Source organism: Triturus cristatus, chromosome 5_1 (assembly GCF_964204655.1).
Source record: "Triturus cristatus chromosome 5_1, aTriCri1.1, whole genome shotgun sequence".
Lineage (NCBI taxonomy): Eukaryota > Metazoa > Chordata > Amphibia > Caudata > Salamandridae > Triturus > Triturus cristatus.
In genome coordinates, this window is record NC_140587.1 from 321,866,746 (window position 1) to 321,880,132 (window position 13,387).

Genomic DNA, 13,387 nt, shown 5'->3' on the forward strand with positions numbered 1-13,387 from the left:
GGCTAAAACATGGAGCACCCCTAGTCGATCATTGGGCCCAAAAGAATCATTCTGAAACTGTCCTTCGCTGGACAATTCTTGAAAAGATCCGTGCCCAAAGAGGAACGGACAGCAACAATACACGGAGGAAACGAGAAGTTTTCTGGATTTTTGTCCTTAAATGTAAGGAGAAGGGCTTGAACGAATCCATCCCTTGGGAAAACGCCATTGGCTAAATCTTCCCCTAACTATGTCTCTGCTTCATGAATGCCACAGTAGAAAGCGCAGATAGGCATGTGACTATTTTGGTCTTCATTCGTTTTTTATCTGCACTTTTGTGCCCATTCTATAGTTGGTTCCCTTGTCTTCTAAATCTTTTTATATCTTTCATATTACTTTTGTTTTGGTATCCTGGTCAGTATTTTTATTCTTTTATTTTATTTTATTTCATCTTGAATTTATTCATATTCTTTTGACCCTTGACCGGGCCCACGACTTTGTTTCACCCTTTTTCCCACGTTTTCCTTTGCAGAAAGACTCGCCTCTCATTGTCCCCTCCCCCTGCTGTATTTTGTTTAACACGCTCTGACCATGACGTGTCCACCTATTGGCCTATTTAAACAGCGCCAACTCCGCGCGTTTACTCTCCGGAATGATGTCTTCCACCTGAGCCTTTTGCCTTTGCCTGGAGTCTTCTGGATCCGCGCCTCGTACCGTTTCTTTAACATAGCAGCAGTTTGACCCTCCCGAACAGCACCTTTCTTTCGCGTCTGCTCCTCGGACGGACCCATCCTTCCTGAACCCGCCGCCTCTGCCCGGAGCATATCGAATCGATTACTCACTTCAGCTACTTCAGGTACGCCTTATAGTTGCGACTCATTATATATTTCTCTATCAGCACGCTCGCCACGTTATATATATTCTTTATATGTCATTTATATATATATATACATAATTTTACTTTTAGCGCTACAGCCCAGTCCATTTTCATCGCACGGAGCTTTTCCGCGGTTTCCATTATGAAGACGCCTTTTCATCCATCCTAGGCTCGTCCAATCCAATCTATTCAGGTAGAGATAGTTTGATTTCTTTATCTGTTTTTTCTTTCCCCCTTTTTCCTTTCCTGTTACGATTCGTTTGTCCTACCACTCTACCCGATGTTATTTAATTTCCGCAGGATCGACAGATACCCCTCGCCACACCCGGAACTCCTTTAATTAGGCTCCTGCACTTGATTACGGGGACACATCCTCGACCGTTAGGTAAATTTTCTATATATTTTTTATTTCCTTTTATGTGCCACCGGCAGCTTTTCTGCAGTCTACCAGTGTCGTGCTTTCTTGAACTGAGTTGTCATTCTGCAGACACTTAAAATCGCAGTGTAGCTATTCTGTACTCTGCCAATATCCTCACATTTGAGATCTCGCTATGGCTCCTCATGCTCCACGTGACCCCCAGTGTCATGCTTTTTTGAACAGAGATGTGATCTTACTAACACTTCAAATCTCAGCGCTCCCCACACATTTCTTTACTACAGACCCTCTGAATTCTCTCCATTATGACCTGTTTTGACCACTTGGACCCCCCCAAGACCTGCATGTTCAATCTTGTTGTTTTTTCGTTTTTTGTATGTACTCCCTGGCAGAAGCACCCCAGTACTAGCGTTGAATGACTACCACCATAATTATCCTGTATTCATCTCGTATGTGATTACGCAGGTGAGCGTTAACGATCCTTTAAGCCCTCCTGTGAAAAAATCCTCTTTCTTTTCTTCTTTCTTCTTTCTCTTTCCCCCCCCCCCTGCCTCCTTTCTACCCCCCCTTTTTCATCTACCTTTCTCTTCCTGTTTGGCTATACGTCTTGGCTTATCTAGTGCATTCTCCTATTATCCTTTACCCCTCCATGTAGGGATCAAGAGTTCCATTTATTGTCAGTGGTACTGTTAACACTTACGACTAAGGATTTTGGTTCACTTATGTTTTTTTGACTTTGGACAAGCAATGTTATTTATCTATATAATATAAGCACTTCATCATTATTATGTTTTAGATAGGTCCCAGCACGTAACTATATTCAGTCCAAGACTCTGTTTCGCCCTGAGGAAGGTGGCACCTACATTTTGGTGCTTTCACCGAAACGTGCGTCGGCGTCTACATGTGGTACACCCAAGTCCCCATTCCTCAAAATTGAACCTATGTCGCCTAATACGATTTTGAATGTTCATTTCATTTTGTGTACATACTGAGTCATGCTCTCCTTTTGAGCATCCTTTTTATATGTGAATGTATATTTTGAGTGCTGATGTTGTGGATTGATCCCGGTATGAATGTGTAAGTGTGTGATTTTTTGAGTATGCCTGGGACCCTGTCCAGTATTTTCATTGTTATTCTGAAAATCTCTTTTGCTTTAATTACGTATTTGATTATGTACTGAATTCATTCATCTGAAATTGGTTTAATATATCCACAATTTTTTTTTTCAAAAATTAAAAAATATTATTACATCTAAATTGTGTTTTTTTGATTATGTTTTGACTTTATTGTTTGTTCCCTCCCCTTGCCTTAGTCCTAGTGTTGATCTATTCAATAACGATACGTTGTACGTTTGCAAAATTACGGGTAGAGACCCTTTCTTTGTATTCATTTTATTTAGCGAAAACCCTGCTGCATCAGTACCAGATGGTCAAATTAAAAACCCACCTTTTGAGATTATATTGGAGCATACTTCCTCTGTACCTGGCCGAAACTGTACAGTATGAATACAATAACCCCATTACCTTACACCCACCTCTCTAGTGTTCTCTCCTGCCCAGGCACCACTATCAGTTATAGTTCCCAGTACTCTTTCACAGAGTCATGAATTAGAAGCATGCACCTATTTAGTTCCCTAAATGTTCAGGTGTGTAATCAGTTTACTTGTTCTTACCCCTGTTGTTGATGCGGGCAGAAACAGTGTCAAGTCCTTGCGCTGTTGGGGTGTCTGTGTTCGGACCACAGACGGAAGGCGGTGGTACGCGTGTTGGTTCTGTTGTGCTCAATGGAAAAGTTGGGTGCAGCCCGCATCTACAGCACATGCAGCCTCAGCAGATCTTGTTGTAGCAATTACAACGTTGTTAACTAAAGCGCCCTTCCATTGCCTGATTGCAGATGGCTACAGGGCATGGTATCTGTAGGAGATACAGCGTCCAGTAGGCAGAAAAGAGTGGACAAATGATAGAAATTAAGCGAGCAAGTGCTAATAGTGGACATTACCGTTGGGAACCCTAATTTAAAGTGTAAATTGATGGTCAATGTCAGCAATTTATTGGAATAAAAAAAAAATGCAGAATCTGTTTCTATTTAAAAAGGGGACGGCAAAGAGAGCACTCTTGGCAAATGATTGCCTTTATTGATAAGGCCGCACTAAAATACTGGTCAAGATACAGAAAATGTTTTTGGAGATTTGTAAAAAAAAAAGTATATTTTGCATAATACCAAGTTCACAAATTGAATCTGCATTTGAGAAAATTGCATTACACGTTTATTACATTCACATGGATTGGTGAATTTACAAAAATATTTTTGCTCACTCAAATTGTCCTCTATTTGAGCAAAATGAGGTGTGAATGTGCAAACTAACCAAGAATAACATGGGTGCCTGAGCCTTGGCAGAGGGGTGCTGTGGGAGCAGGGTTAGTGAATGCTTGCTCTTCCTCACTTACCCTTTCTTCACCTGTGTGGGTTTGGACCTGGCATCCAATACGTGTTCGGGCAGAGCGTAGTGCCAAAAGGCTCGGCAAATTACTTCTCCCTGCATTGTGTGTCGTGTCCATGTCTAGCAGCATTTATGAGAACCTTATGCACTGGTGTAGATAATTTGATTCTTATGATTTGGCCATCATCATCAATATATATAGGACCTAGAGACATCAAATGCTTTGGGAATGAAGAAGAAGCTTACTGAGACAGATTACTCATGAAGTGAGTTCTTAAAGTTTTTCTAAATTGTAGATGCTGATATACCTGACTAAGTCCTTCAGGTAGGACATTCCCCTGCTTCATTTCAACTATTTAGGTGGGTCTACCAGATGTTTCCCAGCCGATCTTAGCAACAAATATGTGTAATGAACAGTAATACGTTGCCTCAAGTGTGCAGAAGCAGTTTTATGGAGTGAATAATGCATTAGAACATATTCCAGACACCACAGGCGGCCAGTGCAGTTTACGTTAAGCAGAGGAAACATGGGCTGATCTAGGTAAATCACGTACTGCACGAACAGATGAGTTCTGCAAGACTTCCAGTTTGCCAGTGTTGGTATTTTGACATCCCCACCAGCAAGGCATTATTGTAGTCAAGTTTCGATTCAGTGACTGCACAAGCATGTATGGAGTAGATTTACTATAAAAAACTTGTGCTGCACAGTTCAGCAGCCAACGTTTCCACATTATGGGCCTCATGTAGGTAAATAAATTTTACCGGTTCTTAAATACCGAGCCGTACCGAATCGGTAAATTAGAATCGGTAAGTTATATGTAGGTAAAAATTCGGTAACAGTTACCGATTCGGTAACATTCGGTAAATACGAATCGGAATTCACCGAATCGGTAAATACCGAGGTGATAATTACCGAATCGGAAAATACCGAGGTGGTATCTACCGATTCGGAAAAGACCGAGGTGGTATCCACCGAATCGGAAAATACCGAATCGGTATGTACGGATTCGGTAAATAACATCACATGACTTGACGAAACAGCTAATCCTGTGCAACGACAGCCCACCCAACCAGGAACTGCCCACACCCAGGCAGGTGTACACAATTAGCCGACGTGGCCACACCCAGGCAGGTGTACATAATTAGCCGACCCTGGAGAGGCTTGGAGTGCAGAGGAGAGGCAGGGAGCAGTTGCATGTGCGAGCGGGAAACGAACAGCATGTCCAGCCAGAGAACACAGAAAGACGGAGGGGAAAGGAGGAGGAAGCTCAAATTCAGCCCCAAGGAACTCCAGGTGCTGGTGGAGGAGGTGGTGAAGCAGCACCAGAAGCTGTTTGGGAGGCAATCCCTGCAAGTGCCTGAGGCCGAAAAGCGCAACATATGGCTGGCCATCCAGGCGCAGGTCAATGCTGTGGGAGTGACCCACAGGGACATTGAGGTCCTCAAAAAGCGCTGGTATGACCTGAGGATTGTGACCAAGAGGAAGATGGGCGACATCCAGAAGGAGGCCAGCCAGACCGGAGGTGGAACCAACAGGGCACCTGCCCTCACCGAACTGGAGGAGCTGGTGGCGGCCACAATCGAGCAAGAGAGCGTCGTGGGTCTTGGGGACGCCGACAGCTCTGCCAGAGCCGCAACACACCAAGGTAAGACGAAAGCACAGCAATGTAGCCCCCCCTACCCCTATCCCACATCCCCCATTGTGAAACGAGAATCACACTGCAGTCCACACGTGTCAGTGCAGACAGGCAATGCATTCCGGGAGATGTAGTCAGGGCAACACTAACCATGACGTAAATGTCACAGGGCAACAGGGCATGTCACGCACTCGAGGCACAAGGAGACAGAGGACAGATTGGAATGTGAAATGATTTATTGTGACGCTTGCAATGCAGCCCTTCGGGGAGTCGTGGGTGCTCCCAGGAAACTTTGCAACAATATCTGTGATGATGTTCCCTGCATCACAGATCACCTGCACATTGATGGAGTGGGTGGACTTCCTGTTCCTGTAGATGTGCTCTGTGTCAGCTGGTGGACAGATTGGGATGTGTGTACCATCAATACAGCCGATGACATGGGGGAACTGTGCCATGTGATAAAAGTCTGTTTTTGTTTTCTGCAGTGCAGCCTGTGTGTTTGGGAAGCTTATGTAGTGGTGCATTCTCTGCATCATGGCATCCAGGAACTTCCTGAAGAAACGGGACAGGCAACTCTGGGATACACCACCCACCGCAGCTATCACCACCTGATAACTGCCGGATGCCAGTAGATGTAGGCTGCAGAGCACCTGCACATGTGGTGGTATGGCGTGCGCCCTTCTTGTTGGCTGGTCCAGGAGTGGGTGCAGGTCCCTTATCAGGTCCATGATGGTTTCGGGGTGTAGCCTGTACCTCTCATGTATCTCTGCATCAGTCAGCTGTAATAGTGTGATGCGCTGTCTGTAGATTTGTTCCTCCCGTCGCCACACCCTCAGTCCTGCTGCCTGTAGACGTAGGCGCCTTGCAATGACGTACATGGCGGCCATGTTGTCCACGCTGTAGCATTTTGGGATTGCTTATGTGCATTGTTGATGGTTACCACCTGCTTTCAATCCGTGTTAATTACCGACTCTTATTTACCGATTTTCCTGGATTTCTTAATTACCGCCTGCTCCTACATGTCATTTTAAATTTTTACCACTTCATATTTACCACTTCATATTTACCGATTCGTTAATTATGTATTCGGTAAACATGAATCGGTATTTTGGAATTCGGTAACTATGAATCGGTATTTACCGCCTCATATTTACCGAAAAGTGGTTTTTGGACTCCTACATCTCACTTGTCTGAATACCGGTCGGTAACGGCATATTTACCGAAAATCGGCCGTTACCGACCGGTATTTCGCTACCTACATGAGGCCCTATGTGAGAGGGAGAGAACAGGACAGCACCATATCTACCAAAATATGGTGCTGTCTGCTTTTTGCTTAGCTCTGGCGTACAATAAGGTTGAGGTTGCTTAGTACAACACACACACAAATGTGTCTGCCTGAGTCCAGCATGGGTTTTTATACTGGCAATGTACCCTTCCAGCACCAAAAGCTATGCCCAAACAAACTCCAAAACATTTACCATTTTGGATATGTGCTTTGCAGTGCAGCACACTTGTAAAGTAGGAAAAATGTGGAGAAATATATTTCTTTTCATTTTAATGCCTGTCCCAAAGAGATGTTATTTTTTCAACCCAGTCCACTATTCATGGAAGAAAGGGCATTGTGTCGAAATACATAGGTTGTTGCATGGGAACGACCAGGTACATATATGGAACACTCCCTTGAAGCAAAGTAATACTAAAAAGGAAAACACACAAGTTGGACAGTGAACCAAGAAGCAACCAATCGGCACCAATCGCAAAAAGTCACCAATTTAGAGTCAGGCAATACGAAGCAAGCGCCTTGAGACCCTCACAGGTAGGTAGTGCGCTTTACAAACTCAGTGATTGAAGCAATCCTGTGTGCAATTCTCCAAATGTACCCCCTGTCCAAGAGCACTCCTCTAATACTAGGGGAAACAAAATGAAAAAACTATATCGGAGCTGCACCACTTTTCAAAAGAGTTCAAATTCCTGAGACTAGTAAATGTTCAACGAAGCGATGAAGCAGTTGTGTAAAGAAATAGTTTTTCTCCTCTTTATTAATTCATTTTTTTAAGACAAACAGCCAACGCGTTTCGTCCTTAGGCACAGGACTTCTTCAGGGCTTTAAATATTCTATAAAGACCAATAGGTGTAAATGAATGTGGTAGTAACCTTGAACATCTGTATGGTTTGGCAAAGGTGGCAGTCGCACCAATGCATGGAACTCATCTGTTGGGCGGACGGATGATCCAAATGAATAAGGAGAAAAAATCCAAATTCTTTGTATGTATTAAAGATAGGCAGCAGTTATTATAATACGCGTGGTATGATAGCCACAATGATGTGCTGTTAATTAGCAATCTTGGACATACCCAGAGCTTGACAAGTGTACTTAGTGATACGAAGTATCTCGCCGCATGTTGTTCGGCGTTCTCCTGCCGCCCTACGACTAATACTAAAAAGGGCAAACTGCAGCTTTTTCTTTACCTTCAGGCAGCTTTCCAGTACAAACAAGTTTTGCACTGGAAAGTAAGCTTCAAATACACATTTGGCACCCATTTGCATAACTTTTATCACACAAACCAGTGCAAGAGTTAGTAAATCAGCCATTTTACACAACCTTTTGAAGCAGTGATAAATTTGACTTGATGATATTATCCACTTGGCTAGCCATCTAGAGCCAAGAATTACCCACAGAGTTTTCACCCTGTTTTTTACTTTAATTTCAGAGTCTTAGCTCTGGAAGGAGCAATAGAAAGGTCCAAAAATTCGGATTTTGTGCATGAGCATCTACCATATGAAATTACAAATGGGATTTGTTTTTTTTATTTTGCTCATCTAATTTAAGTTGGAGTTTACACAAAAAATTGTGAATTGAACCTTAAATTAATAAATATCGTTGAAAGCGTAAAATACAAGAGGCATTGGGTGCCACTATACCTTTAAGGATCAGATGTTACAGGACCTGGCAGCACGGTCACAGATGCTATAAATAAAAGCCTGTCACATTTATGTAATGAGCTAAGCCTGTTTATACAAACCAAGTATGTTGACACAGCACAACTTTAAATACCTATGTTTGGTGTTGTGCAAGCTCATTGTGACTCCACAGGGCAGCTCTTTGAAATTATCTAAAGCATTAAATCCATAATCCTGTTACATTCTGCCTTTTATCTTCAAGGATAAGGAACAGACAGGTGACATTATGGAATTTCAAAATATTTAACAGAAGACACAAACAATTAGTGAATATGATAGTTATTTAAAACTATGGACCTGGTGCACAGAAGGGTGGGATCCATAGGAGGTCAGAAACGTTCTACTCTAGGAGTAGCCCTGAAAAATCACTTGCACTCAAATATTTCCAGAACTGCTCAAATACATATCCATTATGCATACTGAAATGCACGTTTACGCTACTAGGCCAATATCAGGAACCACATGAGCCAGGGACTCACAGACATGTCCCTCTGTAGCTGGCCGGGCATTACAATGTGTCCCTGAGGTGTAGTGCAGGACATGTTGCTGAGAGAAGACAGTGCAGGCCGTGTTCTCCCACTCACAGTCCTATGCCGGAGAAGAGCTCCTCTGTTTATTTCAGCATTGGGACTCAAAGCTGGACGGCAGTCTGCAAACGTAACAGTTCACTCATTTAGAATTATTCACTTAGTGATAGCTGGGTAGCAACATAATGCAGGCTGTCAGCTTTGATGTCCATAATACCCACATGGAACCCTGTAAGCCTGTTTCTTCTCCCCCTTGTTGCTAACCGTAGCCTCCATAACATCAGCATTCCCCTTCTCCATGACAGTGGTTCTTAACCTTTTAACATCTGTGGACCCCCACTGAATCATTACTGGAATCCGGGGACTCCCACTGAATCATTGTTGGAATCCAAGGACCACCACAAAGTCATTACTGGAAGTAGGAGGGGCACCGGCCTAAGCATTTTCGATGATTTGAACCACAAAACAATACACAAAAAATACAGAAGCAAGCATTTATCACAAATGCTGAAATATTTTATTCAATTCACAAACAAATATAAGAAAAATCTACATTTTGATTTTAATGGTAAGATTGTAGCTTATCTAAATTCAGTTTAAGCCACTCACCATCCATACCATACTCTGTTTGATGCACTTGCACTGCTCCCACAAATCAATCTAAGGATGCTATCTTAATTATTAGCTTCCAATTTCAAATCCCTTCACATTTACAGAACGTTTAAACTTTTTCAACTTGACATGTTTCTTCTTTATTTGTATACACTTTATTAATCTGTTAATATTATTCAGGTTTCTAAGCAGTCGTGGACCCCCTGAGTAGGCTTAGCGGACCCCCAGGGTGAGAACCACTGCTCCATGGGACCAGGTTTCGGTTTGTTCGTCCCATTGCAATATAGCTGTTGCTCTATTTATTCCCAAAAACCATGTTCCTAAACTAGCATAGCAACTGAGTTTCCTGTCAGGAACTTCCTGTTTCCTTCTGCCTGTGACTTCCTGTTTCTTCCTATAAGTGAGGGCTTCACCCACATTGTCTTGAAGTGCAAATGCTCTCGCAATGTTATGACAGCATGTTCTACGTGCTTTCTAGCTTTTTATTTGATCAATTATACTTTTTCCGATTTTTCGGGGATTCTGTTCCGGAGTTCTGTTGGCTTCAGTCTTATTCTGCCATGCCTTTCCCATCAGTCTAGTTGGCTCACATGGATCGCTAAATATTCTGTTGGATTCACCATTACATTAGCTTTGAAATCTGTGCCTTTTAGAGGTTTTCCATTATTTTGAGGCATTTTCTCCAAGTAGAGACACCTTGTAATGGTGGGCACACCGTACAGTAAAAATATGCCATTTGAGCATTTGGGGACTCTATGAAATGTTTCCTAGGCGGTGGAGAAAACCAAATATCCAAAATTCAAGCAGGAAGGAAGGATACATGTCAAAGAAAAGCAAGCAGTGAACAAATACTAAAAAGCACACTAGCAATCAGCATTGCTGTGGGCGGGTCTATGCGATACCACACACCAAACGTATATCCGGCTCCTGCGAGCTGACTGACGATGCACTATTGGAGGAAAGGCAGTGGGCCTCTGATACTAGCTGGCTTTCAGAGATAAATTCAACCGGGTTCCTAGGACCACAGCAGCATCAACAGGGAACAGTGTGTCTTTGAGGTGAGACCTCCTTTTAGTCAGGCCCTGCTCCAGTTCAAATTGACAAGTGTATGGCCCAACTGGGCCAGAAATCCTACCTACATTTACCGGAGACAAGCCCCAGAGGCCTATCAGTAGACAACAGACAGAGGTAAGGATAAGATATGCCACTTTCAACCAATATTTAAAGGCAATGCATAGAGGAGGCAGCAGGATGGGTCTGGCGATTCAGAAGACATCCTGAATGTTGGCGTCATCTAAATTTTCAGGGTAACAATTAACAGGACCACGGGAATATGATTTGTAGAGATTTCAAAGGGATCCTGATGCATTCTCTTCCCAGTACAAGGAACAAGGAGACCTTTAATATTCAATATAACAGCTCAGATACTGTGAACAGATCAAATAATGTGATTGCAAAAATTTACAAGACTTATTTTGGTATTATGGTGTTCTTGTAAAACAGAGAATGTTCTGCACAACCATTAAAGAGAGCATTACATGTGAATAAAAGTACAGTCATTCTTTCATCTCAAAGGAGTATAGCGAAGATCTTTACAGAATAGCTGCCTCCACATTGTGGCTATAGCAATGAAGGAAGTCTCACTTTCCCCTAGCAGGCCATATGAGAGAAAGCCATTGACTATGCATACATGTGATCTAAAGAAGTATTCACAGTGCCCGTAGGACTTGACCCTTTATGGCTAAAGTTCCCTAAACTTTTTGCTTTCCCCCGAGTCCTTTTGTCTGAAATGGTGTTGCCAACTTAGATGCTTTGGGCACTTTGCCACTGCTGATCAGTGTCAAAGTGCAAGTGCTCCCTGTATAAAGTATAATGGTAATTGGTTGTCCTTGATTGGTATGTTTTTCTTACTAGTAAAGTCCCTAGTAAAGTGCTTTATGTGTGCCAGGGCTGGTAATGCAAATGCTACCAGTGGCCTGTAGCACTAATTGTGCCACCCACACCAGTAGCCTTAAAGAAGGAACTCAGGCCTGCCATTGCAGTGCCTGCGCGCAGTTTGTTAAACTGCCATGTTGTTCTGACAAGTAGGGGTGGGCGGAATTTGCGGAATTAACCTTCGCAAATTATCGCGAGAATGTTTAAAATTATCGCAAACAAGCAGAAATATCGCGAAGATGCGGAAGTTTTTTTCCGGCATGTTCGCGAGATTTTCTGCATGGTTGCGGGTCGCCAACTTACCCATGTGGTTGCTTGCGGGCGCGGCCATCTTGTTTTGAGTTGTTCTCGCGGTGCATGATCGCGAGAAGAAAGACGTGATCGCGCGACGCATGACGTCACTGCGGGCGCGAACTGTCGCGAGACAGCGCAAATGGCTAAAAACAATACAACATCTCATGGAGAACGCGACCGGATCAAGAAAACTTGTCGGCGAACGCAGGGATTCAGGTAAGGCGATCGCGCGCGCGCGAGAATGTATCATTTTACAGCGCGAGCAAGAAACAAATTATCGCCAAGCTGCGGAAACCGGAATTTTTGACATTTTCGCGCTCTCCGCGGAACGCAAAAATGTCAAATTATCGCAATTTCCGCGAACGGAACGAAATTTTTGCCCAGGCCTACTGACAAGTGCACCCACTTGCCAGACCTTACTCTTCCCTTTCTATGCACATCCGACACCCCTATGGTAGGTACAAGGTACCCCCTGGGCAGGGTGCAGTGCATGTGAAAGGTAGGACATGTACTAAGGTGTGTGCCATGTCCGGACAGTGAAATAATCTCCATTTCATTTTTCACTGTTGAAAGGCCATCTTGTCCACAGGACAGACTGGGGAGGCTGTGTAATATGTTTTCCAGCCTATCTTCCCAAAGGCTTAAGATGGAGAGGTGAAGTTTAGTATGCCTGAACTCACAATGTAATAACACATCTGTCTATGAAGGTGGTTTTTGCATTATGTGTTTAGAAGCCACTCTTTTAGAAGTGGTTGGGTTCTTGTGCTCTAACATTTCTGTGTGTCTCTGCCTGGTTGTGGATTGACTGTCTGGATTTGAAAGCGATAGAATCTGGGGAATGTCTTGACCCAGGGGAGGAGGTGAGACAGCAACAGGCTGATCTGCATCTGGAGTATAGGGGAGGAGTAGGCCTTAGAGGTGAAGAGGCCTAGGTTGCTGCCGTAAAACAATTGTCCCATCTCCTGCTGAGTGATTGAGAATCCAGACCCCCGCTGATCAAAGGAAGAAGGTGTCACTGGCAGGGAGGCACCCAGAACTGGTTTGAACAGGGGTCAGTGCCCCCCTGAACACAAAGACTTCAGAGCCATTGAGGGGTGTAACTATGTGAGCTGAAGCCCCTGAACTTTGGAGAATGGCTTGATCAAGATTGAACAAGACTGGAGCTACTTCGTGGTCAAGCGGAACCTTTGCCAAGGAAGAAACAACTGAAGAGACTGAAGGAAAGGACTGACCATTGCTGTGGGTTCTGGGGCTGGCCTGCAGTTTGCTGTTTTAACCAAGGAAAGGCTGAAGGGACTTTGCTGTGTGCTGTGTCCCCCTGCTTGAAAGGGCTTTGCTTTGCTGTATCCTGAAGTAACTTATCCCCAAGGGCCCGAGGTGAGCTGGCTCCCTGTTGCGGAAACTCAGAGACACAAAGGTTTCTAGGAGAGTCTCAGCGACACTGTGTGCGTGTGCTTTTTGCAGCCTAAGACGCTCGTAAGGAGTGCCCTGTGATCGTGGGCACCTGGAGTCCAAGCGAGTCTCAGCGACACTGTGTGCATGTGCTTTTTGCAGCCAGAGCCCTTCATGAGAATCGTCCTGTTATTGTATGCACCGGAATACAAATGAGTCTCAGTGACGCTGTGTGCGTGTGCTTTGTGCAAAAACCAAAGGAAATGATGGACGGAGTGTTGAACATTGCAAACACTCACCCCCAGTCAACTGATCTGGGTTTAATCCATCACCGTTCTTTAGCCCACTCTGCCACCC